The sequence below is a fragment of the Moschus berezovskii genome, chromosome X, assembly GCF_049115385.1.
Source record: "Moschus berezovskii isolate FMDL1 chromosome X, NW_MosBer_1.0, whole genome shotgun sequence".
Classification (NCBI taxonomy): Eukaryota; Metazoa; Chordata; class Mammalia; order Artiodactyla; family Moschidae; genus Moschus; species Moschus berezovskii.
The window spans coordinates 47,978,506-48,005,507 of record NC_142488.1 but is presented as its reverse complement, the minus strand read 5'-3'; the positions used below and the strand labels follow the sequence as shown (position 1 = coordinate 48,005,507).

The following is a 27,002-nucleotide window of genomic DNA, read 5'->3' as shown; positions in this document are numbered from 1 at the left end:
CCTGTGTGCCCTGCATTGGCAGGTGGATTCTTACCCACTGTGCCACTGGGGAGATCCTAAAGTGATCATTTTCAAATGTCATCGTTTTCACTATGTTTATTAATTCATATTCTGCTTCAAGGAAGAGATTTTTTCCTCCTCCATTTATTTGTTTATTTGTTTATATTGGTTTGGACACATAGATTTTTATTTTATTTCATGAGTATGCTATTGCTATCATTATTTATTTTAATGCTCAAATTGTCCCAGTAGCAACCTATTCAAGCTGGATTCTCTGTCCATTTGATATATTCCCATGATTTTTTGATACATACTTGACTTCAGCCATTTCCTTACATTTTAACTTTTATGCTTGTTTTGTAGTCCCTGCTTCATTGCCAATTTCTCTATGGATCTCTGGTACCTTTTTGTGGGAGATGGTATTTGGAAACCAAGATGTGGGTACATGGATATATTTTGAAAAAAACTTTATAAACATTTTAAAGATTACTTTCCAGTTACAGTTATTACAAAATATTGGCTATACTTTCCATATTGTATGATACATCCTTGAGCCTGTCTTATACCCAATAATTTGTACCTCCCCCTCCCTACTGGTAACCACTAGTTTGTTCTCTATATTTGTGAGTCTATTCCTTTTTTGTTATGTGTGTGTGCTAAGTCACTCAGTTGTGTCCAATTCTTTGCAAACCTATGAACTGTAGCCCAGTAGGTTCCACTGTCCATGGGGTTTACCAGGCAAGAATACTGGAGTGGGTTGCCATGCCCTCCTCCAGAGGATCTTCCTGACCTAGGGATTGAATCTGCTTCTCCCGCATTGGCAGGTGTATTCTTTGCCGCTAGTGCCACTTGAGAAGCCCCTTTTTTGTTATATTCACTAGATTTTTTTTTTTACTTTTTTATTCTGCATATAAGCAATACCATACAGTATTTGTTTTTCTCTCTGACTTATTTCACTTAGCATGATACTCTCCATTTCCATCTGTGTTGCAGTATATGGCAAAATTTCATTCTTTTTTATGGCCGAGTAGTAGTCCATTGTGGGCTTCCCTGGTGGCTAAGTAAAGAATCTGCCTGCCAATGCAGGAGGTATTGGTTTGATCCCTGGCTTGTGAAGATCCCCTGGAGAAGGAAATGGCAACCCACTCCAGTATTCTTGCCTGGGAAATCTGGACAGAGAAGCCTGGCAAGCTACAGTCCATGGGGTCGCAAAAGAGTGGAACAGGACTTAGAGACTAAACAACAGCAACAATGGTAGTTCTATTTTTAGTTTTTTGAGAAACTTTCAGACTGTTTTCCACAGTGTCTGTGCCAATTTCTGTTCTCACCAACAGTGTACAAGGGTCCCTTTTCTTCACATATTCTCCAACATTTTTTATTTGTGTTTCTTTTTTATGATAGCCCTTCTGGCAGGTGTGAGGTGATATCTTATTCTGCTTTTGATTTCCATTTCTCTGATGGTTAGCAATGCTGAACATGTTTTCCTGTGCCTGTTGGCCATCTGCATTTCCTCTTTGGAAAGATGTCTATCTTATTCTTCCCGTTTTTTAGTTGGGTTGTTTTTATGATGTTGAATTGTATAAGTTGTTTATATATGTTGGATATTAATCCCTTATTGGTCATATCATTTGCAAATATTTTCTCCCACTCAGTAGGTTGTTTTTTTCATTTTATTGATAGTATCCTTGGCTGTTCAAAAACTTTTACATTTGATTAGGTCTTATTTGTTTATTTTTGCTTTTGTTTCCTTTAAGAGACAGATTAAAAAACTGTTGCACAATATATGTCAGAGTGTTTTTCCTGAGTCTTTCTCTAGGAATTTTATAGTCCAGTGTTATATTTAGGTGTTTAATCCATTGAGTTTATTTTTGTATATGGTATTAGAGGATGTTGTGATTTGATTCTTTTACATGTAACTGTCCAGATTTCCCAGCACCACTTATTGAAGACTGTCTTTTCTCCACTGTGTATTCTTGCCTCCTTTGTCATTGATTAATTGACTGTGACTGTGTGGGTTTGTTTTGGGGTTTTCTGTATTGTTCCATTGATCTACATGTCTGTTTTTGTGTTACACATAGTTTTGATTACTGTAGCTTTGTAATATAGTCTGAAGTCAGGGAGCATGTTCTTCTCTGTTCTTTCTCAAGATCGTTTTGACTATTTGGGACCTTTTGTGTTTCCATAAAAATTTAAAGATTTTTTTGTTCTAGTTTTGTGGAAAATGCCATTGATATTTTGATGCGGAAATGCATTGAATCTATAGATTGCCTTGGGTAGTATAATTATTTTAATAATGCTTAGTTTTTCAATCCAGGAACATAGTATAACTTTCTATCTATTTGTCTTCAGTTTCATCAGTGTCATAGTTTTCAGAGTACAGGTCTTTCGCTTCCATAGGTGGGTTTATTCTAGGTATTTTATTCTTTATGATGCAACAGTGAATGGGATTGTTTCCTTAATTTCTGATAATTCATTATTAGTGTATAGAAATGCAACAGACTTCTACATATTTATTTTGTATCCTGCAACTTTACTGAAAATTGATGGGCTCTAGTAGTTTACTGGTGGCATCTTCAGGATTTTCTACATGTAGTATCACATTATCTGGAAACAGGGAAAGCTTTATTTCTTCCTTTAGAGCACATGGATATTTTTTAGCTTAGCATTTTGTTACTCTTTTCCATTTAATTGCAGTTAATACAGACAACATGGTTTACATGATACTGATTATTTAGTATATGTTGAGGTATGCTTCATGTTTTAAAGAGCATGATCAATTTGTGTTTCACATGTACTTGAAAATATATATATATTTTATTGCCAATTAGTGTTTAATAATGTTACATACCATAGTTTGTTTACCTTTTCTTTATTTAAAATTTATTTATTTTTCCTTAATATTTTTTTACATTATTGTATTGGTTTTGCCATACATTGACATGAATCTGCCCTGGGTGTACATGTGTTCCCGATCTTGAACCCGCCTCCCACCTCCCTCCCCATCCCATCCGTCTGGTTCATCCCAGTACACCAGCCCCGAGCATCCATTATCATGCATTGAACCTGGACTGGCGATTCGTTTCACATATGATAATATACATGTTTCAATGCCATTCTCCCAAATCATCCCACCCTCGCCCTCTCCCACAGAGTCCAAAAGACTGTTCTATACATCTGTGTCTCTTTTGCTGTCTCATATACAGGGTTATCATTATCATCTTTCTAAATTCCATATATATGCGTTAGTATACTGTATTGGTGTTTTTCTTTGTGGCTTACTTCACTCTGTATAATAGGCTCCAGTTTCATCCACCTCATTAGAACTGATTCAAATGTATTCTTTTTAATTGCTGAGTAATACTCCATTGTGTATATGTACCAAAGCTTTCTTATCCATTCATCTGCAGATGGACATCTAGGTTGCTTCCATGTCCTGGCTATTATAGACAGTGCTGCGATGAACAATGGAGTACATGTGTCTCTTTCAATTCTGGTTTCCTCGGGGTGTATGCCCAGGAGTGCGATTGCTTTTTAAGGAATCTCCACACTGTTCTCCATAGTGGTACTAGTTTGCATTCCCACCAACAGTGTAAGAGGGTTCCCTTTTCTCCACACCCTCTCCAGCATTTATTGCTTGTAGACACTTGGATAGCAGCCATTCTGACTGGCATGAAATGGTATCTCATTGTGGTTTTGATTTGCATTTCTCTGATTATGAGTGATGTTGAGCATCTTTTCACGTGTTTGTTAGCCATCTGTATGTCTTCTTTGCAGAAATGTCTGTTTAGTTCTTTGGCCCATTTTTTGATTGGGTCGTTTATTTTTCTGGAATTGAGCTGCAGGAGTTGCTTGTATATTTTTGAGATTAATCCTTTGTCAGTTTCTTCATTTGCTATTATTTTCTCCCATTCTGAAGCCTGTGTTTTCACCTTGCTTATAGTTTCCTTTGCTGTGCAGAAGCTTTTAATTTTAATTAGGTCCCATTTGTTTATTTTTGCTTTTATTTCCAATATTCTGGGAGGTGGGTCATGGAGGATCCTGCTGTGATTTATGTCGGAGAGTGTTTTGCCTACGTTCTTCTCTAGGAGTTTTATAGTTTCTGGTCTTACATTTAGATCTTTAATCCATTTTGAGTTTATTTTTGTGTATGGTGTTAGGAAGTGTTCTAGTTTCATTCTTTTACAAGTGGCTGACCAGTTCTCCCAGCACCACTTGTTAAAGAGATTGTCTTTTCTCCATTGAATATTCTTGCCTACCTTGGCAAAATAAGGTGTCCATAGATGCATGGATTTACCTCTGGGCTTTCTGTTTTGTTCCATTGATCTGTATTTCTGTCCTTATGCCAGTACTATACTCTCTTGATGACTGTGGCTTTGTAATAGAGCCTGAAGTCTGGCAGGTTGATTCCCCCAGTTCCATTCTTCTTCCTCAAGATTGCTTTGGCTATTCGAGGTTTTTTGTATTTCCATACATATTGTGAAATTATTTGTTCTAGATCTGTGAAAAATACCATTGGTAGCTTGATGGGGATTGCATTGAACTTACAAATTACTTTGGGTAATATATTCATTTTCACAATGTTTATTCTTCCAATCCATGAACATGGTATATTTCTCCATCTGTTAGTGTCCTCTCTGATTTCTTTCACCAGTGTTTTATAGTTTTCTATATATAGGTCTTTTGTTTCTTTTGTTTCTTTAGGTAGATATATTCCTAAGTATTTTATTATTTTCCTTGCAATGGTGAATGGAATTGTTTCCTTAGTTTCTCTATTTTCTCATTATTAGTGTATAGGAATGCAAGGGGTTTCTGTGTGTTGATTTTATATCCTGCAACTTTACTGTATTCATTGATTAGCTCTAGTAATTTTCTGGTAGAGTCTTTAGGGTTTTCTGTGTAGAGGATCATGTCATCTGCAAACAGTGAGAGTTTTACTTCTTTTCCAATTTGGATCCCTTTTATGTCTTTTTCTGTTCTGATTGCTGTGGCCAAAACTCCCAAAAGTATGTTGAATAGTAGTGGTGAGAGTGGGCACCCTTATCTTGTTCCTGACTTTAGGGGAAACACTTTCAGTTTTTCAGCATTGAAGATAATGTTTGCTGTGGGTTTGTCATATATAGCTTTTATTATGTTGATGTATGTTCCTTCTGTTCCCACCTTCTGGAGGGTATTTATCATAAATAGATGGTGAATTTTGTCAAAGTCTTTCTCTGCATCTATTGAGATAATCATATGGTTTTTATTTTTCATTTTGTTAAAGTGGTGTATTACATTGATCGATTTGCAGATATTGAAGAATCCTTGAATCCGTTGGATAAAGCCCACTTGGTCATGATGTATGATCTTTTTAATGTGTTGTTGTGTTCTGATTGCTAGAATTTTGTTAAGGATTTTTGCATCCATGTTCATCAGTGATATTGGCCTGTAGTTCTCTTTTTTTGTGGCATCTTTGTCAGGTTTTGGGATTAGGGTGATGGTGGCCTCATAGAATGAGTTTGGAAATTTCCCTTCCTCAGCAGTTTTCTGGAAGAGTTTGAGTAGGATAGGTGTTAGCTCTTCTCTAAATTTTTGGTAGAATTCAGCTGTGAAGCTGTCTGGACCTGGGCTTTTGTTTGCTGGAAGATTTCTGATTACAGTTTCAATTTCTGTGCTTGTGATGGGTCTATTAAGATTTTCTATTTCTTCCTGGTTCAGTTTTGGAAAGTTGTACTTTTCTAAGAATTTGTCCATTTCTTCCAAGTTGTCCATTTTATTGGCATGTAATTGCTGATAGTAGTCTCTTATGATCCTTTGTATTTCTGTGTTGTCTGTTGTGATCTCTCCTTTTTCATTTCTAATTTTATTGATTTAGTTTTTCTCCCTTTGTTTCTTGATGAGTCTGGCTAGTGGTTTGTCAATTTTATTTACCCTCTCAAAGAGCCATCTTTTGGCTTTGTTGATTTTTGCTATAGTCTCTTTTGTGAAAATATTTTGTGTATTCTAATTGTTTCATGTAGTATTCTGTAAATGTCTGTTAAAGTTATTGATTGTATTGTTTGTCTTCTATATCATTATTAATTCTGTTTACTACATCTATCTATTATTGAAACCAATTTAGAATCTTCTTCTGTAGTTGTATAAATTCTTGTAGTTTATATATATTCAAGGATTTATTATTATGTGCATACAAGTCTAAAATAGATATATCTTTTTATAATTTTTAGTGACTCACTTGAATTTACAGTCTATTTTGTCTGAAAGTCTTCTTTTCGGGTGATATTTCTTTTTTCCATTCTTTTACTTAATTATTTTTTTTTCTTTCTTTTATTTTTCAGCAAATGTTCTGCCAAAAAATTGAATACCCTGGTTTACTTCTGAATTTACTGGCAGGATTTATTATTAGAAATAAGGATAAACTTTATAGCTTCAAACATTTTCTTCACAATTTTTAAAAAATTTTATAAAACTCTTCAGGAATATCAAACATTTTCTTCACAATTTATAAAAAATTTTATAAAACTCTTCAGGAATATCAAAATACATCATTCATATAGATACATCATTTGTTTTTCTACATATGTTTTTCTTTTTATTTGTATATATATATATATATATACATACACACACACACACACACATATATATATATATATATATACACATACTTTTTTGCTAAACCATTTGGAAGTAACTTGCAGATATCATGACACTTAAACACATCAAAGAGTATCTCTTAAGAACAAGGACATTACATTCAGAAAAATTCAACTTTGATACAATTATCTAATATACCGTTGATGTCAATGTTCCCCAATTGTCCTAGCAATATCCTTTGTATCTTTTTGTTTGTTTTGAATCAATATCCAGTCAAGAATCATGCACTGTATTAAGCTGTCACACCCCTTAAGTCTTTTAAAATCTAGAATAGCACCTTCTCATTCTTTTCTTTTTGGAGAAGGAAATGGCATCCCACTCTAGTATTCTTGCCTGGACAAGCCCATGGACAGAGGAGCTTGTTGGGCTACACTCCATGGGGTTTCAAAGAGTCAGACACAACTGAACGATGAAGACAATTGTTTTCTTTATATTTTTCATAACATTGATAAGTTTTGACAAGTTCAGGCAGTTGTCATGCATTCATCCCACAGTTTGAATGTGTCTGCTTTACCAAGATTAATTTGAACATTTTTAGTAAGAAGACTATATAGGTGATGCTGTGTCCTTGCTATTGCATCACATCAGGAGACACAAAATGCCATTTGGCCCTGTTCATTATTGATGGTGCTAAGTTAGTTGATTTTGTTCAAACCACATATCCTACTTTCCTTAAGCAACCATAAACTATCTTCTACACCCGTATTCTATAGATTAGCAAACATAAATACCAATGATTTCTAAAAACATGTGCTTTCTCAAAGAGAAATTCTCAGGGTGGCATCAAACTCTATTTAGTAATTGATACCTCAGTATCTTATTTTATTCGGGAGTGACCTAGCTATTAAAGAAACTTCCATCGCTTAATTTAGAACAACTCTAAATATCAAATAAATTTTCAAATACTAGAGATTATATTTGAAAATAATTTTATTGGAGTATTGTTGATTTAAAATGTTGTATTAGTTTATGTATAGCAAGGTGAATGAGTTACACATACACATATATCCTCTCTTTTATAGATTTCTTTTCCCGTATAGATCATTACAGAGTATTGAGTAGAGAACCCTATGCTATACAGTACGTGTTTGCTGGTTATTTGTTTTATATATAGAAGTGTGTATGTGTCGATCCCAATCTCCCAATTTAACCCTCCCCCCATAGCCCTTGATAACCATAAGTTTGTTTTCTACATATGTGACTCTATTTCTGTTTTGTAAATACATACATTTTACCATTTTCATAGTTTACACAAATAAGTAATATCCTATGATATCTTTTATTTTTTACTTTTAAAAAAATTTATTTTAATTGGAGGTTAATTACTTTACATTATTGTATTGGTTTTGCCATACATTGACATGAATCTGCCCTGGGTGTACATGTGTTCCCCATCTTGAACCCCCCTCCCACCTCCCTCCCCATCCCATCCCTCTGGTTCATCCCAGTACACCAGCCCCGAGCATCCTATATCATGCATCGAACCTAGACTGGCGATTCGTTTCACATATGATAATATACATGTTTCAATTCCATTCTTTCTTTCTATGTCTGACTTACTTCAGTCAGTAGGACAATCTCTAGGTTCATCCATGTTGCTACAGATGACATTAATTGTTTTTTATGAGTGATTATTATTCCATTGTACATATGTACCACATTTTCTTTATTCATTCCACTGTTGATGGACATTTAGGTTGCTTCCACATCCTGGATATTGTAAATAGTGCTGCAGTGAACACTGGATAGCATGCATCATTTTGAATTATGGTTTTCTCTAGATATATGCCTAGAAGTGGGATTACTGGATCATATGATATTTCTGATTTTAGTTTTGTAAGGAAATTTCATACTGATATCCATACTGGCAGTACCTATTTACATTCCCACCAACAGTGTAAGAGAGTTCCCTTTTTTTCCACACTCTTGAAACTGTGCACCTCAGACTGGGACTTAAACCCATGTGCTTGGACTTGAACCTGCCCAAAACCCTGATTGAGACTTGACCTCACGGTGTTTTAATTAGAATCACTCACCTGGTGTCTGGATGAACTGAGAGTCAGGTTCTTTGTTTCTCAGTGCAGAACAAATTCAGCAAGAGGCAAAGTGATAGGCATGAAGTAGGTTTATTAATATAGAAGGTTTGGGAGAGATGCAAGCTGACAGGCGAACATGCTCTGTCCTGAGGATTGTGTGGGCTGCAATTTTATAATCAAAGGAAAGTGGGGAAGAGAAAGACTGCCTTTGAGTAGACCTGAGAATACTGTCACTAACTTCTCTGTTGTAATAGACAGAAGAGTGTCTGACCCTGTGAGATCAAACAGTTCACTCACTCAGTTGTGTCTGAGTCTGTGACTATATGGACTGCAGCACGCCAGTCTTCCCTGTCCATCACCAAATCTTGGAGCTTGCTCAAACTCATGTCCATCAAGTCAATGATGCCATCCAACCATCTCATCCTCTGTCATCCCCTTCTCCTCCTGCATTCAGTCTTTCACAACAGCAGGGTCTTTCCTAATGAGTTAGTTCTTCACATCAGGTGGCCAAAGTATTGGAGGTTCAGCTTTAGCATCTGTCCTTCCAATGAATATTCAGGACTGATTTCCTTTATGACTGGCTGGTTGGATCTCCTTGCAGTTGAAGGAACTCCCAAGACCCTTCTCCAAAACCAAAGCATCAATTCTTCAGCGCTTAGTTTTTTTTTTTTTTTTTTATGGTCCAAATCTCACATCCATACATGACTACTGGAAAAACCATAGCTTTGACTATACAGACCTTTGTTGGTAAAATAATGTATCTGCTTTTTAATATGCTGCCTAGGTTTGTCATAGCTTTTCAACCAGGGAGCAAGCGTCTTTTAATTTCATGGATGCAGTCACCATCTGCAGTGATTTTTGGAGCACAAGAAAATAAAGTTGTCAGTGTTTTCATTGTTTACCCATCTGTTTGCCATGAAGTAATGGCACTGGATGGCATTATCTTAGTTTTTTGAATGTTGAGATTTATGCCAGCTTTTTCACTCTCCCCTTTCACCTTCATCAAGAGGCTCTTAGGTTCCTCTTCAATTTCTGCCATAAGGGTAGTGTCATCTGCATATCTGAGGTTATTATTTCTCCAAGCAATCTTGATTCCAGCTTGTGCTTCCTCCAGCCCACCGTTTCTCATGATATACTCTGCATAATTTAAATAAGCAGGGTGACAATATACAGCCTTGACGTACTCCCTTTCCTATTTGGAACCAGTCTGTTGTTCCATGTCCAGTTCTAACTGTTGCTTCCTGACCTGCATACAGGTTTCTCAAGAGGCAGGTCAGGTGGTCTGGTATTCCCATCTCTTGAAGAATTTTCCAGTTTGTTGTGATCCACATAGTCAAAGGCTTTAGCATAGTCAATAAAGAAGAAGTAGATGTTTTTCAGGAACTCTGTTGTTTTTTCGATGATCCAGTGGTTGTTGGCAATTTGATCTCTGGTTTCTCTGCCTTTTCCAAATCCAGCTTGAACATCTGGAAGTTCTCAGTTTACATACTGTTAAAGGCTAGTTTGGAGAATTTTGAGCACTACTTTACTAGCATGCGTGGTGAGTGCAATTGTGTAGTAGTTTGAACATTCTTTGGCATTGCCTTTCTTTGGGATTTGAATGAAAGCTGACCATTTCCACTCCTGTGGCCACTGCTGAGTTTTTTCTTTAATTTCTTGGCATGTTAAATGCAGCACTTTAAAGGCATCATCTTTCAGGATTTGAAATCGCTTGGCTGGAATTCCATCACCTCCACTAGCTTTATTCATAGTGATGCTTCCTGGGGCCCACTTGACTTCACACTCCAGGATGTCTGGCTCTAGGTGAGTAATCATACCATCGTGGTTATCTGGGTCATGACAATCTATTTTGTATACTTCTTCTGTATATTCTTGCCACCTCTTCTTTATATTTTCTGCTTCTGTTAGGTCTATATCATTTCTTTCCTTTATTGTGCCCATCTTTTCATGAAATGTACCCTTAGTATATCTAATTTTCCTGAAGAGAACCCTAGTCTTTCCCATTCTATTGTTTTCTTCTATTTCTTTGCATTGATAACTTAGGAAGACTTATCTCTTCTTGCTATTCTTTGCAACTCTGCATTCAGATGGATATTTCAAACTAGGATTATCTTAATGCTGATTCAAATCTGTAGAAAGGGGCCTATATTTCTCTGTCACCTAATGGACTGGGGCATATTCATAATTTTATTTATGATTTTATAGATAACAAATCCTGCTTCATTCCACGACATTCCAATAGCTTTCCTGATCCATCATTAACTTACAGTGGTCTTCCAAAGTTTCCTAGGTTTCCCTTCTCTATCTATAATCCCCTACTGGTACCTGTATAACTATCTGGTTTATGTTACTGAGTCCACGCTCATTGTGCTCACTGCACAACAGGCAAGTGAATCCGAGAAATGAGGTGTTGAGGCAAGGATTATGACTTTATTTGGAAAGCCAGTTGACCAAGAAGAGGGCAGGCTAATGTCTCAAATTAAGCATCTTGTCGGGGTCTGGATGTCAGGTTCATTTATAGAGTCAGAAAGAGAAAGAGAGAGAAAGCAATGAAGAACTAAAGTCAAAAGGCAGAATAGAGAAGGAGAGGCAGTGAGAAGTAAAGTAAAAAGGGTCTTCAGTCTTGCAAAACATCTCCAAGAGTCAGCCTCTGGAAAGAATGTGTTCAGTTCAGTTCACTTGCTCAGTTGTGTCCCACTCTTTGTGACCACATGGACTGAAGCATGCCAGGTTTCCGTGTCCATCACCAATTCCCAGGGCTTGCTCAGACTCCTGTCCATCAAACTGGTGATACCATCCAACCATCTCATCCTCTGTCATCCCCTTCTCCTGCTTTCAGTCTTTCCCAGCATCAGGGTCTTTGTCAATGAGTCAGTTCTTCGCATCAGGTGGCCAAAGTATTGGATTTCCAGCTTAAGTATCAGGATGTGTTAACAGGTCAGCAGGGTTTGATTATCTGTATGAGCTGAAGAAAGGCACATTAGTTTACATTCAGGCAGTGGTACACTCAATATGCTGGCACATTTCCAAAATTCCCCATTGGACACAGGACTTGAAAAGGTCAGTTTTCATTCCAATCCCAAAGAAAGACAATGTGAAAGACTGTTCAAACTACCATACATTTGCACTCATTTCATATGGCAGCAAGATTAAGCTCAAAATCCTTCAAGCTAGGCTTTTACAGTATGTGAACAAAGAAATTCCAAATATACCAGCTGAATTTAGAAAGAGCAGCAAAACTAGAGATCAAATTGCCAGCATCCACTGGATTATAGAAAAAGCAAGGGAATTCCAGAAAAACATCTACTTCTACTTCGTTGACTATGCTAAAGCCTTTGACTATGTGGATCACAACAAACTGTGGAAAGTTCTTAAAGAGATGGAAATACCAGACCACCTTACCTGTCACTTGAGAGACCTGTATGTGGATCCAAAAGCATTAGTTAGAACAAGGCATGGAACAGTGGACTGCTTCAAAATTGGGAAAGAAGTACATTGAGGCTATATATTGTTACCCTGTTCATTTAACTTATATGCAGATTTTCTCATGTGAAATGCTGGGCTGGATGAATCACAAGCTGGAATCAAGTTTGCTGGGAGAAATATCAACAGCATCAGATATGGAGATGATACCACTCTAATGGCAGAAAGTGAAGAGAAACTAAAGAGCTTCTTGAAGGTGAATGAGGAGAGTAAAAATGCTGGCTTGAAACACAACATTCAAAAAACAAAGTTCATGGCGTCAGGTCCCATGACTTCATGGCAAATAGATGGGGGAAAAGTGCAAACAGTGAGATTTTATTTTCTTGGGTTCCCAAACCATTGTGTACAGGGGCTGCAGCCACAAAATTAAAAGATACTTACTTATTAGAAGAAAAGCTGTGACAAACCTAGACAGCATATTAAAAAGTAGAGACATTACTATGCCATCAAAGGTCCGTATAGTCGTAGCTATTCTTCTTCCAGTAATCATGTATGGATGTGAGAGTTGGACCATAAAGAAGGCTGTGTGCTGAAGAATTGATGTGTTCTAATTGTGGTTCTAAAGGAAACTCTTGAGAGTCCCTTGGACTGCAAGGAGATCAAACCAATCAATCCTAAAGGAAATCAGTCCTGAATGTTCATTGGAAGGACTGATGCTGAAGAAGCTCCAGTACTTTGGCCATCTGATGGGAAGAGCCAACTCATTGGAAAAGACCCTGATGCTGGGAAAGATCGAGCACATGAGGAGAAAAGGGCCACAGAGAATGAGATGGTTGGATGACATCACCCACTCAGTGGACCTGAATTTGAGCAAACTCTGGAATATAGTGAAGGATAGGGAAGCCTGCCGTGCTGCAGTCCATGCGGTCACAAAGAGTCAAACATGAGTTAGCGACTGAACAACAAAAACAGTTATGTATGGTTGGCTGATTGCCGAAGAATTGATGCTTTTGAACTGTGGTGCTGGAGAAGACTCTTGAGAGTCCCTTGGACTGCAAGGAGATCCAACCAGTCCATTCTAAAGGAGATCAGTCCTGGGTGTTCATTGGAAGGACTGATGTTGAAGCTGAAACTCCAATACTTTGGCCACCGCATGCGAAGAGTTGACTCACTGGAAAAGACTCTGATGCTGGGAGGGATTGGGGGCAGGAGGAGAAGGGGACGACAGGATGAGATGGCTGGATGGCATCACCGACTCGATGGACATGAGTTGGAGTCAACTCCGGGAGTTGGTGATGGACAGGAAGGCCTGGTGTGCTGTGATTCATGGGGTTGCAAAGAGTCGGACATGACTGAGCGACTGAACTGAACTGAACTGAATAACAAAAGTAAGTCAAAGAAATATTACCATTTTGTAGTCAGAATTTGCTTCTTTGCAACAATTCCACACTGTCAAAGTCCATTCCACAATCTTGTGCAAAAAAGGAGTGATGACCATTTTGCTTCATCAGATGGATCTTTCTGGGAGTGTCTGCCATTAGTGCCAATGTTTGACATGTTAATATTTGTCTTCCTTTTGCTCCTCTTTGGAAAGTATCTTCTTTACACTTGTGGACTTTCGAAATACTGATCTTCAAATCCAGGAGGCAGCATTTCAAATTGAAGGAATGTAGCAATGGCAAGCCACTCCAGTACTCTTGCCTAGAAAATCCCATGGATGGAGGAGCCTGGTAGGCTGCAGTCCATGGGGTCGCTAAGGGTCGGACACGACTGAACGACTTCACTTTCACTTTTCACTTTCACACATTGGAGAAGGAAATGGCAACCCACTCCAGTGTTCTTTCCTGGAGAATCCCAGGGACGGGGGAGCCTGGTGGGCTTCCATCTATGGGGTCACACAGAGTTGGACGTGACTGAAGTGACTTAGCAGCAGCAGTACTATTCTAGATATAGGAAGATGGAAGAGTCAGGGCTCATTAAAATTATTTCCTTTATATGTACCTCACTATCTGGGGGCTTCCTTGGTGGCTCAGTCTGTAAGGAATCCACCTGCAATGCAGGAGACCTGGGTTGGGAAGATCCCCTGGAGATGGAAACTCTAGTATTCTTGCCTGGAGAATTCCACAGACAGAGGAGCCTAGCAGGCTGCAGTCCATGGGGTCAGAAAGAGTTGGACAAGACTGAATGACTAAGGACAGCACAGCACAGCTGCCTGGGGGTCTATAATCCTGTATGCTCAGAGTTTCCTCAGCGTTCACCATAGGAAGTGGCAGCAGTGTGATGACTGCTAGATGGCAGGTATTCTCCTTCCTTGGGTTTCACTGCCTCATGTTGAATGGCTGCAATTGCCGATTCAATTCCTCAGGTCTTCCCTTCTTGGTCATGAATTTGACCAATGTCTGGTAGACATTTCATGATCAACTTTTGTCCCACAGCACTGGGAGGCTTATCCTGCTGCTGCTAAGTCACTTCAGTCGTGTCTGACTCTGTGTGACCCCATAGACGCCAGCCCACCAGGCTCCCCCATCCCTGGGATTATCCAGGCAAGAACACTGGAGTGGGTTGCCATTTCCTTCTCCAATGCATGAAAGAGAAAAGTGAGGGAAGTCACTCAGTCATGTCCAACTCTTTGCGGTCCCATGGACTACAGCCTACCAGGCTCTTCCATCCATGGGATTATCCAGGCAAGAGTACTGGAGTGGAGTGTCATTGCCTTCTCTGGGGAGGCTTATCCTAGTTCAGGCAAAATTCTTGATATGCCCCTCCAGGTGTTAAGTTTTGGACCAGGCCCAATCAATAATTGAAAATTGTCTGGATTCTGTCTAACTATAATCCAGGAGACATTTTCCCTGTTGCTTCTTTCCATACCTAGAATCACACTATTACAGTCATTTTATGTTATATATGTGATTTTCTCAAAATATTTAGCCACACAAATATTTTTGGAGGTCTGACTACACATTGGTTACTGCAAGAGACAACAGTCTTATAAATTAGAGAGGACATATATAATGCCGCTAGTAACATTGACAATGACCTAGTGCAGCAGGGAGACACAAAGCACTATTTGAAAACAAAAAATTTAAACAATGATTTGTATAACTAGTTGTAATCCAGTTGCAGTAATTGAGTGACCAAAGGAGCTATAACTGATTTAATGACCCATTTGCAGTTCCATTGTTCTGGCCATGGATATTTATGCTTGGCTTAATCTTTTGAGACAAGCATATGTTACTGGCAGGATCAACCAGGTAGAGAGAAAAAGATGTTCCAATTCTGCTCACAAAAGGCATAATCTACCAAATTACTACAAGTCATAATCAAATGAAGAAGAAAATTTTTTCTTACACCTAGAAAACACAAACCGGTAGTCTACTTTTAGATAGAAACCATAAAAATTACAACCATATTTACCTATTTACTCATTCCTGTGTAGCTAATCCTTTTTGTTAAGGGCTTTATGAAGTGTCTTCGATTTTCAGTTCAGCATTAAAATGTTTGGAAAGTTAGAAACTTGTATTTCTCCAAAAGTCCTTTTTAATAAACTTTTAAGAGGAGGCATTTTTGCAATGGCATTAGAGTGAAACCATAACTGTCTTCAAAAAGACTTAAGAAAGCACATTTAAATCTAATTGCAATGCAATTGATAAAGCAACCCAGTTGCTGCTGTGACATATGACACTTTAAGAAAATAACTAGAATTATGACTGATAATATTCCACCTGTACATATCAGACTCTTAGGAACTCCATATAATCTCTAGAATATCTGTACCATTTACCATATAATGCAACTTAAAATTTATTACTCACTTGACAATAACTCTATTAACATACCGAGTGAACCTAATTAGTTTAATATCTCCCTTTGGGGTGCCTCAGGGGCTCTTTGAAGCACCCCAACGTTAGCTAGAGGTCAAAGGAACTTTATTATAATTTAATTTGTGAAGCCCTATCAAAGGAACACCAAAAATTTTTTAAAAATACAACAGGACCATAGGTCACTGTGAAACTTAGCCAAAGTGACTATACAAAATTTCAAAGGTAAGTACATTCTTTAAAAGGTAAACTTAAATATCAAATGCAGTTTAGCATGCTAAGAAAACCTTACTGTTTTAACAGAGAAAATAGCAAAATTTACATTTTGCAGCTGCTTAGTTTAAAGTTTTATTTACTCAGTTAAACTTGTTTTAAACTTAGTCAGTCCTGATTGATCATGTACATAACCCTTTTTGGGGTCCATTTTCCATAAGCCTCTCATTACTTTACTTGTTTTAACAAATTTTACCTTTTAAGTTGTAGAATATCTGGAGAGAAAACATGTATTTCTAAAAGTTCACTTAAAGCTCTTATCTCATTTGTATTTTCTTAAAGTTTATCGAAAAAGCTGTTGTTTCACTTATATTTCTTTATCTAAATGTTCCTTTATATTGAATTCGGTCACCACACAGTTGTGGGTGCCTTACTTAGCTTCCTGATGTGTTACAAATAGCATGTACTGCGGCTCAAGGTCTAATGGAAACGGACTAGTCTACCATGTTGGACCTGTTTGCTTATAATCAGCCTTGTAATGTCCTAGGGTTATGTCACTCTTTCAAAGGTTGCTCTCTGCCCTCTTTCCTCCTGTTTCATTTCCCCTTTCAGAGATTACTCCCATATTCTTATGGGAAGCAGATGGGGGATGGTCTTATCCTCTGTAACTGCTTCAAGTCTGAGTAGTGGCATGGACTCTGCTGGTCAGGGAATAAAAGTCTATGGATACCTGATACAGTGGCCCCAGGGGCAGGACAGCTCCTTGTTTTAATCCATATGGGTTGGAATTCTTGAATAGCCATCAGTTTGATGCGGAGCTATTTTAAGTGCTTCCATAGCCTTCCTGTGAATCTCCTTGATAATAAAGCCCATTTTTTAACAGCATCAGAGTACAAATGTATCTATAAATGACAAAAGACTTAAAAGTCATAGTTAAACATCTGGTTAATTGATAAAAAAAAAGTTGGATAACATTTATGCCTTAAGCAAAGTAACCAGGGATCTCAAAGGCAAATACAAAGTACTTAAAGGCAAAGAAACTCATGTAATGTGTTATCAAAAATGGCATTCCAAGAAAACTTTTTTCTCTGAACAGAAGGAAAAAGCCAAATTCAAGTCTTGGCTTACTCCCAACATGATTCATTTACTCAACTAAATTCAATCTAGTCTTAGGAAATCCTGATCATACATAACTCTTTTCAGTATTTTTTTTTAATTTCCTCACACCTTCTTCTACTGAAAACACATATCTTGATTTCCTCAAAGTTTTTTTTTTTTTTTTTTTCCCACATTGAGTTACTTTTCTTGCTGACAAATTTTTGACAGATATAATACCTTATTTAGCTTATATTAAGCCTAGGCACAATGAAAGTCTTACACTTAATATTATAGTTAATTTGATGATGACTCAGGACATGTCTATATTATTAAAATTAGATCAACAAACTTAAACATTAATACCAGCTACCAATTTAATATTAAATATTTCCCAGTTCAAGTGAGCCTGAAAGTCATTTAATTTCTCTTGTATTTAGAGTTGATTGGTTTTTTAGTATTTATTACTTTTATTTAAGCCAATTAAATAGAGCACTGTTTACAAATCAACTGCAGTGATGTTATCCAAAAACTAAGAGATAATGTAAATGCACACTGAGGCCTCAGTTCGTCAAGGTTTCTGTCCTGAATCAGGTACAGCAATGTAAAACCCAGTTTACAGAAGAGGTTGGATTAAAATTGGGTTTCTCACAGATGGAACAAATCAAGCTCACTTGGCTAGATGGCTAAATATTAATTTGCATAAAAAGCAATTTCTAATTACCTTGAATGAGACAACTTCTGAATTACTTTACCCTCTCTAAAGAAAGGCATTGCAAGAGAATGTTCAAATTACCATACAATTGCAGTTATTTCATATGCTAGCAAGATTATGCTCAAAGTCCTTCAAGCTCAGCTTCAGCAGTATGTGAACTGAGAACTGCCAGATGTACAAGCTGGATTTAGAAAAGTCAGAGGAACCAGAGATCAAATTGCCAGCATTAACTGGATCATAAAAAAAGCAAGGGAATTCCAAAAAAACATCTACTTCTGCTTCATTGACTATGCTAAAACCTTTGTGTGGATCACACAAATTGTGGAATATTCTTAGAGATGGAAAAACCTGACCACCTTTCCTGCATCCTGAGAAACCTGTATGCAGGACAAGAATCAACAGTTGGAACTCAACATGGAACAAAGGACTGGCTCCAAATTGGGAAAGGAGTACATCAAGGCTATACATTGTCACCCTATTTATTTAACTTATATGCAGAGCACATCATACGAAATGCTGGGCTGGATGACTCACAAGCTAGAATCAAGATTGCCAGGAGAACTAACAACACCCTCAGATATGCAGATGATACGACTTTACTGACAGAAAGTGAAGAGGAACTAAAGAGCCTCTTGATGAAGGAGGTGAAAGAGGAGAGTGAAAAAGCTGGCTTAAAACTCAACATTCAAAAAAAGATCATCGCATCTGGTCCCATCACTTCACGATAAATAGATGGGGAATAAGTGTCAGATTTCCTTTTCTTGGGCTCCCAAATCAGTGTGGATGGCGACTGCAGCCATGAAATTAAAAGACGCTTGCTCCTTGGAAGAAAAGCTATGACAAACCTGAACAGTGTATTAGAAAGCAGAGACATCAGTTTGCCAGCAAAGGTCTATATAGTCGAAGCTATCGTTTTCCCAATAGTCATGTATGGTTGTGAGAGTTAGACCTTGAAGGCTGAGTGCTGAAGAAGACTCTTGAGAGAGTCTCTTGAACAGTAAGGAGATCAAACCAGTTAATCCTAAAGGAAATCAACCCTGAATATTCATTGGAAGTTCAGTTCAGTTCAGTCGCTCAGTTGTGTCCGACTCTCCGTGACCCCATGAATCACAGCACGCCAGGCCTCCCTGTCCATCACCAACTCCCGGAGTTCACTCAAACTCATGTCCACAGAGTCGGTGATGCCATCCAGCCATCTCATTCTCTGTCGTCCCCTTCTCCTCCCGCCCCCAACCTTTCCCAGCATCAGAGTCTTTTCCAGTGAGTCAACTCGTCGCATGAGGTGGCCAAAGTATTGCAGTTTCAAGTTTAGCATCAGTCCCTCCAATGAACACCCAGGATTGATCTCCTTTAGAATGGACTGGTTGGATCTCCTTGCAGTATAAGGGACTCTCAAGAGTCTTCACCAACACCACAGTTCAAAAGCATCAATTCTTCGGCGATCAGCTTTCTTCACAGTCCAACTCTCACATCCATACATGACCACGGGAAAAAACATTGCCTTGACTAGATGGACCTTGGTTGGCAAAGTAATGTCTCTGCTTTTTAATATACCATCAAGGTTGGTCATAACTTTCCTTCCAAGGAGCAAGCGTCTTTTAATTTCACGGCTGCAATCAACATCTGCAGTGATTTTGGAGCCCAAAAAAATAAAGTCTGACACTGTTTCCACTGTTTTTCCATCTATTTCCCATGAAGTGATGGGACCAGATTCCATGATCTTTGTTTTCTGAATGTTGAGCTTCAAGCCAACCTTTTCACTCTCCTCTTTCACTTTCATCAAGAGGCTTTTGAGTTCCTCTTCACTTTCTGCCATAAGGGTAGTGTCATCTGCATATCTGAGGTTATTGATATTTCTCCCAGCAATCTTGATTCCAGCTTGTGCTTCTTCCAGCCCAGCGTTCCTCATGATGTACTCTGCATATAAGTTAAATAAGCAAGGTGACAATATACAACCTTGACGTACCCCTTTTCCTATTTGGAACCAGTCTGTTGTTCCATGTCCAGTTCTAACTGTTGCTTCCTGACCTGCATACAGGTTTCTCAAGAGGCAGGTCAGGTGGTCTGGGATTCCCATCTCTTTCAGAATGTTCCACAGTTTATTGTGATCCATACAGTCAAAGGCTTTGGCATAGTCAATGAAGCAGAAATAGATGTTTTTCTGAAACTCTCTTGCTTTCTCCATGATCCAACGGATGTTGGCAATTTGATCGCTGGTGCCTCTGCCTTTTCTAAAACCTGCTTGAACATCTGGGAGTTCACGGTTTACATACTGCTGGAGCCTGGCTTGGAGAATTTTGAGCATGACTTTACTAGCGTGTGAGATGAGTGCAATTGTGCGGTAGTTTGAGCATTCTTTGGCATTCCCTTTCTTTGGGATTGGAATGAAGACTGACCTCTTCCAGTCCTGTGGCCACTGCTGAGTTTTCCAAATCTGCTGGCATATTGAGTGCAGCACTTTCACAGCATCATCTTTCAAGACTTGAAGTAGCTCAACTGGAATTCCATCACCTCCACTAGCTTTGCTAGTAGTGATGCTTTCTAAGGCCCACTTGACTTCACATTCCAAGATGTCTGGCTCTAGGTCAGTGATCACGTTATCGTGACTATCTTGGTTGTGAAGATCTTTTTTGTACAGTTCTTCTGTGTATTCCTGCCACCTCTTCTTAATATTTTCTGCTTCTGTTGGGTCCATACCATTTCTGTCCTTTATCGAGCCCATCTTTGCATGAAATGTTCCCTTGGAATCTCTAATTTTCTTGAAGAGGTCTCTTGTTTTTCCTATTCTGTTGTTTTCCTCTATTTCTTTGCATTGATCACTAAGGAAGTCTTTCTTATCTCTCCTTGCTATTCATTGGAAAGACTGATAGTAAAGCTGAAGCTCCGGTACTTTGGCCACCTGCTGGGAAGAGCCAACTCGTTGGGAAAGACTCTGATGCTGGGAAACATTGAAGGCAGGAGGAGAAGGGTGCCATAGAGGACAAGATGTTTGAATGGCATCACTGACTCAGTGGACATAAGTTTGAGCAAACTCAGGGAGATAATGAAGGACAGCGAAGACTGGCATGCTGCAGTTCATGGGGTTGCAGAGTCGGACAGGACTTAGGGACTGAACAACAATAACTCTAAAATTTACATAAAAAAAAGCAGAGATAATGGTTTTTGAGAAGACCAGAGAAGACATTTGCTTCTCAGTGATACAGGCAATTTCTTCCTGGGATGACTTTGTTTCCCCCTTTTAAAAATATTTACATGACTCTCAAGATGAACAGGCAAGATTTTGGAAGTGGTGAAAGGACATTTTGGAGACTTCTTTCTGGTGGTATAAAGACTACATTGTAAAACAAATTTTGCTTTTTCCTTTTTATTTATTTATTTTTTGGAAAGAATTGAGTGGCTACCTTAGGAAAGTTTCACCCCTCCTTCTCTCTCACAGGGGAGAAGGCCTCCTGGGATGGCTGAGAGACAACACTCAGGCTTCTGCAAAATTAATCTGGACTGAGGGGGAAAGAGGTGAAGGCAACAGGGAATAAAGACTGAGGAATCTGCCTTGTAATCCTACTGGGAATTTGTCCGTCAGCGGAATGGGCTTGGTGTTTTGCTTGAACCAATATGTATCTGAGTTTCACGGAAGTTGTCTTGTTGGGGACAGATACTCTAATACTGTGGTCCATTCCATGATTCCTTTATCCTGTCACTGGAGTCTGCAAGTGGCAGGCACCCTAATGGCTTTTCTGTGCCTGACTTGTGCCCACATGATATTAATTTGCCTTGTCTTCAGCTTAAGGGAGGGTGAGGAAAGGAGAGCCCTCACCCGCTTAGGTGTCAGCTACTGGGGCACAGTGACCTGTGGGCCTTCAGAACACATCAGAGAATAACCCTGACCAGAGTTCCTCAATTGCTTCCATAGCCACTCACCTGTTTGCAGAGGGTTCGAGGAGAAAGAAGCAAACAGATGTAGAGGAAGCCTTAGAGGAAAAGTACCAGATGTCTATGCATTACCAAAGTACCAGAATAAACCAAAACCTAGCCAACCAGAAAGTCACATTAATGTGACTTCCCAGTTCCATTAGACCTGTGACCTTTGTCCAAATGGTCCCAGTTTTCCCTCACAGGGGGAGCTCCCTAAACTGGAGTTGATGCTCCCCACTGTCAAAGTTACCTGGGGCTCCTGTAGGGAAACTAGAATCAGATGCCTCAAGTCCAAGGGAGCCCTAGGGCCTCTTCATTTTCAGGGTGTTCCTCTCCTTTTCGCTTCTGTTGGAGAGACTGTATAATTGTGAGCCATTCTGGGGCCATTGCTCTTCTGATCTTAATATATCTAATATATGCCCTAAAGAGCTTTCCTTAGGGGTAGATTAAATATTTCCCATTTTTATAAGCTTGATAACACCAAAACACACAAAAAAACGTGTAAATTCCAAGAAAGATGGCACAAACAAATTCCAGCATCGATGTACAGATGAACCGGTTCCCAAATCAGGTAGATAAATTTACCCTATGAAACAAATGAACTAATTCCAATGAGGGTAGGCTTGTCTTACAAGAAGTAATTCCCCAATGAACTGGTTCAATGTAGAGTCCGACAACACTTCCCCTTTCCAACAGGGTACCCCAACCAGATTGGCTTTTCCCATAAAGAAAAAGCCCAAATTGAAAGGGGATGTTCCTGGTGTGTACACAGAGCAACTTAACCTCCAAAACTGAGCCCACTGACTTGTAACACAAAACATCAGACAAACAAGCAAACTGGCTGAACTGGCTATCAAATTGGGTAGATTTACCCTCGAACAAAATCAAGTCTGTTGACTTGTAGAAGTTTGTTGGTTCCTTGTCTCAACTGCCAAGTACTGGGGCAGCTGGTACCACTTCAGGGAATCTTGAAGAAAAGATCCTAAGGACAAAAGGTCCCAGAAGCTGCTTAGGACCTTGTCTCAATATTCCCTGATCGGGGCCAGCTAGCCATGAACAATAAGGCTCCTGTGGTGGCTCACCAAATTTGTTTCCATGTCCAAGCTTACTGTATTTGCTGCATAACAGGCCAATGAATCCAAGAGAGGTGCTGAAGCAAGGAATACGACTTTATTCGGAAAGCCAGCTGATGGCAGACTAATGTCTCAAAGTAACCATTTTGTTGGCATCTGGATGCCAGGTTCTTTTACAGAGTCAGAGAGAAGCAATGAGGAACTAAAGTTAAAAGGCAGAACAGAGAGGGAGGGGCAGTGAGGAAATAAAGTAAAAAGGATTTTCTCTCTTGTAAAACATCTGCAGGAAGGGTCAGCCTTTGGAAGGGATCTCTTCTAGTCACAGGTGGGCAGGGTCTGATTGTCTTAGTTTATAGTCAGGCAGAGGAACAGGGTCCTTTGACGCAGGCCATTATGTATGCTTGTAATAACAAAAGCAAGTCAAAGAAACAGTTCCAACATGGAGTCAGTATTGGCTTCTTTGCAACATTCTATCCCTATCACCCAGGAGAGATTATTTTTAAGTAGATATTCCTAAAATATAATCACTTCTAAAAAGTTCACCTAAAAGCTCTTACTTCACTTGCATTTAATTCACTTATAAAAATTTCATCATTCCAAGTTATTTGTCTTGCTGTCATATTTCCAACAGATATAGAAAGCTGTTATTTGAGCCCTAGTAAACCTAGGTACAACATTTTATTTTTTTAATTAGAGGAAAATTGATTTTACAATGTTGTGTTGATTTCTGCCATACAACAACGAAAATCAGCCATAGTTACACATATATCTCTGCCCTTTTGAGCACCCCCTTCCCCTGCCCTTCCTACCCGTCTAGGTCATCACAGAGTGCCAGGTTGTGCTCTCTGTTTTGTAGCAACTTCTCACCATCTATTTTACACGTGATAGTATATAAAGACATTTATATTAAACTAAAAAGTTCATACTAGATATTAATATAATTCTGAATATTTTTTAGATCACATGAACATGAAAGTTACTTTGCTAGTTTCCTTCATATTTATGAGTATTTATATACAAATCAAGGTCACCTGTCTAGGTTAAATCTTTACTGACATTTATGAAGAATACACTGAAGATTTTATTTGACCTTGACAAGTTCCAAATTACCTACCCTTTTTCAAAATTTGTATTTTAAAAAGATGACAGAGATAAGCGTTACTCTAGAAAAACAGGTAGAATATTTTCATTTCAAAAGCATGAGAGGAGAAAAGCAAGTTCTTCCTTGATGATTTTGTCCCTCTTTTGTTCAATGCTTACAAGCTTCTGAAGACAAATAAAGAAGATTTTGGGAGTGGTAAAATAATTGATGGGCATTGGATTATTTTTAGAGCTACCCATTTGGTCTTCTTTTCCATTCTCAGATCTCTGTTCCCATACCCTGGTTTGGACAATTACCATTTTTCTCCTAAATGACAATAATAGTTTTCTAACTGATCTCCAGCCTGTTCCATTACTGCCTGTTGACACATGGCACAGCCTCTAGAATAAATACCTAACCATATTTTTCCCTACTCAAAATCCTTTAATGACTTCCTGTTTTATATAATAGAATGTTAGCATGATCTAAGATTCTCTATGATAAGCCTTTTACTCTAGCCTTGATTGTTGCTTTTACATTCCATCCCAAACTTCTCCATTCCATCCCAAACTTCTCCAACCCTTACATTCCATCCCAAACTTCTCCAACCCTTACATTCCATCCCAAACTTCTCCAACCCTTTTCTTGTATATTATATTTCACTAGGCTTTCCTTGAACGTATTTTGTTATTTCATTCCAATCTTTTGTACATTTGGCTCTCTCCAATACCTTTAGCGGAGAAGGCAATGGCAAGCCACTCCAGTACCCTTGCCTGGAAAATCCCATGGATGGAGGAGCCTGGTAGGCTGCAGTCCGTGGGGTCGCTAAGGGTCGGACACGACTGAGCGACTTCACTTTCACTTTTCATTTTCACACATTGGAGAAGGAAATGGCAACCCACTCCAGTGTTCTTGCCTGGAGAATCCCAGGGAAGGGGGAGCCTGGTGGGCTTCCGTCTATGGGGTCACACAGAGTCGGACACGACTGAAGTGACTTAGCAGCAGCAGCAGCAGCAATACCTTTAGACCTGTGTCTACCTCATGGACTTTGTTCTTCAAGCTCAGCTCAGTTGTGCTAGTCTCAGGGAAATATTTCTTCATTTCCTGTCCTCTGCATCTAGAGGTGACTAATTCCTCTTTGCTACTTCTCTGCCTGGTATTTGTCCATTACTCTACATAACATATATATACTTGGTAGGTGCACATTGATTTCAATTGAATTCTCAGTGTAGTATCTTGTCATCTGTTGATTAGGAATGTAAAAGAAAAATAAAATACACAACAGGAATTCATAGGTTTGTTGTGTTTGTTTTACTTATTAATTGATATATAACTCATAGTGAAGTAATATATCTTAAGTATGTAGTTCAGTGAATTTATATATGTATATATATACACACTTGTATAAATATCACCACTTAAAACAAAATATAGAACATTTCCAATAACTCTAAAGGCCTATTTCTGCCTGTTCCAAGTCAATACCCTTGAGAAGTAACAATTATTGTGACTTCTATCACCATTGGTTAGTTTTGCCTGTTCTTGAAATTTGCACAAATGGAATCACAGAATATGTGCTCTTTTGTCTGACAGGTTTTTATGTGAAGCCTTATCAAAACCATAATGGTGCCTATGATGGCACAATATACTGAAATAGCCCATGAGGGTAATGCTCAAAGAGGGAAACAAAGACTTTTAACAACTCTTAAATCAGAAGAATCAAAAGTCTAAGAACATTTGGATGGATATCCTCACACTGAAATAAAATGATCTGGCACATGGCTCCCCAGGGGGTACTAGTGGTGAAGAACCCACCTGCCAATGCAGGAAACATAAGAGATGCAGGTTCCATCCCTGGGTTGGGAAGATGCCCTGGAGGAGGGCATGGCAACCCACTCCAGTATTCTTGCCTGGAGAATCCCATAGACAGAGAAGGCTGGTGGGCTATAGTCCATATGGTTTCAAAGAACCAGACATGACTGAAGTGACTTATCACAGCACAGCACACATATTATCTATGATAATGCAAAGTTAAATATAAAAAATTTTGAAGAAACTGTAGAAGAGATCTTCGCATTTTTCTGGGGTGGAGAAGATATTAATTTTAAGCTAATTCAGTTCTATTTTTTAATTTCTATTTTTCTTTTACACAAATGTAAAAAGCTGATTAACTTAAAGATTATAAATTGGTTTATTGTAAAAGCAATTCAAGAATACCCAGTTAAAATCTTATTCCAATGCCACCCAATACAACCAAGAAGCAGTTAAACACTTTTACATAAGGAGCAAGGACAAAAAACAAGAAAGACCACATCAAAGCTGTGATTCAAACTCAGAAAGGGAAAGGCTTAGGTCTCCTTCAGGTCAGTACAATGGGAACGATTAGGCCAAAGCATCATTTTCTTCAGACACCACGGTGCTGCTACAACACTGAGGTATAACTGATTCTATTTAATCAATACTTAGGACTTACTGTGTGTTGGGCACACAGCTCACTAAACCATGCATCTGCCTTGAAGATCATACAGTCTAGTGCTAGAGAAAAAATCATCTTGTAAGGGAGAAAATAAAGATAGGAAGCACAAAGGAGGGATCATAAGCTCTAAGAGAAGGGTTCTTGGAAGAGAAAATGTTTGAATTAAACTTTATAATTGGGGGACACCCAGGTGAAGAAAGTTGACAAGTTATTTCATTTTCATCCATGATGAATTTGAGATACCTGTGGGATATTCAGGTGTGCATGTTCATTAGAATGTCAGAATTATAGGCAAGGAATGTATATTTGGATGTTATCAGTATATGATGGAAGTTGTCAGCATATATATGGGAGCTGCAGTCAAGAGGAATGTATATTGTGAGAAGGAAGCAAGAATTAAATTCTGAAAAACCAATGATGAAATGACTGACAGAAGAAGATCCTGCAAAGGAAACTGAATAGGCAAAGAAGTAAGGAAGGGAAGCAGGAAATGAAGTGTCTTGAAACCTGAGGGAAGAGATTGCCCC

At 38.6% G+C, this 27,002-nt stretch overlaps 1 protein-coding gene across 8 annotated transcripts in view; it reads left to right on the top strand.

Moving 5' to 3' along the window:
- The window catches only part of NBDY (negative regulator of P-body association), a 66,762-nt gene that overhangs the window by 7,335 nt on the left and 32,425 nt on the right, over nucleotides 1-27,002 (top strand). Inside the window, exon 3 of one of the 8 annotated variants that reach the window (XR_016036867.1) lies at nucleotides 21,370-25,334. The exons of the other annotated variants lie outside the window; for them this stretch is intronic. The gene's annotated coding sequence lies outside the window, so the exon portion shown is untranslated. Of the gene's footprint in view, nucleotides 1-21,369; nucleotides 25,335-27,002 lie in introns of those variants that run through there. 8 annotated transcript variants of the gene reach the window in all.